Genomic DNA, 1,491 nt, shown 5'->3' on the forward strand with positions numbered 1-1,491 from the left:
ATAACGTTTTTCTATATACTCAACAGTTTTGCCGGTAAAAATAAATGTATGAAGAAAAAAAAATTATTTTTGCCTAAAGATTAAAATTTTTTTTTTTTAATTCATAAAAAATCCAAAACGGAAAAAAGTGTCACGTAAAGTCACATAACCTATGAACAAAATGAGACATACATCATGAAAATCAATGTATGCGTTTCGCTTTTATTCAAAATTAAGTAAAGGTATGAATTTCAAAAATTTGCTCGAGATATGCTCAAAATTCCTTGGGAAAAACATTGATGACTTTTTTATGATTGTCAGAATTAAAAAAAAAAGTAATAAACAAAAGGTTATTTGATTTTTATGGTAGCGGTAACAAACTAAAAAACGGTCATAAATGTGCGTGGACAATTAAAAGGAAAAAAGGAAAGTGCACTTTTTTAATTATTTGGGTTTTTTCCGTTGCCTACCTGCATGATTTTTTTTACACAAATTGCACCCACATTTATGAGTGGTCATGTTTTAGAACGTTTCGAAAAATTTAAAACGCACACGAATCAGGTATATAGCCACCCTTAAAAGATGCGCCAATTCATAAGTACCTCTCAGTAAAATATTGAAACTTACGTAGTATTTATAGGTAGGTGTTCATTGATCGATTTTTGTCATTCAACAAGTGTCTCCGAACGCGTAAAGTACGATTTTTTTAAAGTGACGAAAAAGTAATAAAAGTATAAAACCGAAACGAGTGCAAATTGTCCAGAAAATATCAATTTATTTTGTTACATTTGTGGCAAAAGAGCTTTTTCAACAAATACTGCACTACTCACTGAGCAAGTGGAGCGCGCTTTTAAACTTTATTTTGATTCCGAAATAATTCGCGGCGTTTCGTGGGTCCCAGACAAAATTTGTAAAACGTGCTACAATGGTCTTAACATGTGGATCCAAGGGAAACGCAGTTCACATGATTTGGACTGATCCAGGAGAGCACAATTCCAACAACTGTTACGCTTGCGCAAACAAAATATGTGAAGTAAATCGTAAAGGCCTTAAACGAAGAGTTTACATATCTGTTAAAAGTGCACAAATACCTCTACCGCATTCGGATGAAATACCAATTCCACCGCTTCCAAGTCCTGACAGAGAAACTTCTTTTTCTATTGAAACAATGGATCAATCGGATTTCACCTATAAACCAACACCAGAAGCCGGCCCATCGAACAAAATAATTCCAATATCACAAGCAAAAATGGACAAGATTGTTGCAGAATTAAACCTTTCTCAACATGAAGCAGAAAAACTTGCCCAGCTTTTGAAAGAAGGCAACAATTTGGAGCCTAATGTCAAAGTCACGGGATAACGAAGACGACAATTGCTATTCCAACGGTACTACACACCTGTAATAATTTTTTTTTTACGTGTTAATATAAATAAATAATATATAATAAATATTATCGAAATTCATTGAAAATCAATATTCTTGTCAAAATGAGATACCTTCACTTAATTGTG

This window comes from Rhagoletis pomonella, unplaced genomic scaffold (assembly GCF_013731165.1).
Source record: "Rhagoletis pomonella isolate Grant_MI unplaced genomic scaffold, Rhpom_1.0 Rhpom_scaffold_00180, whole genome shotgun sequence".
In the NCBI taxonomy this organism is placed as follows: Eukaryota; Metazoa; Arthropoda; class Insecta; order Diptera; family Tephritidae; genus Rhagoletis; species Rhagoletis pomonella.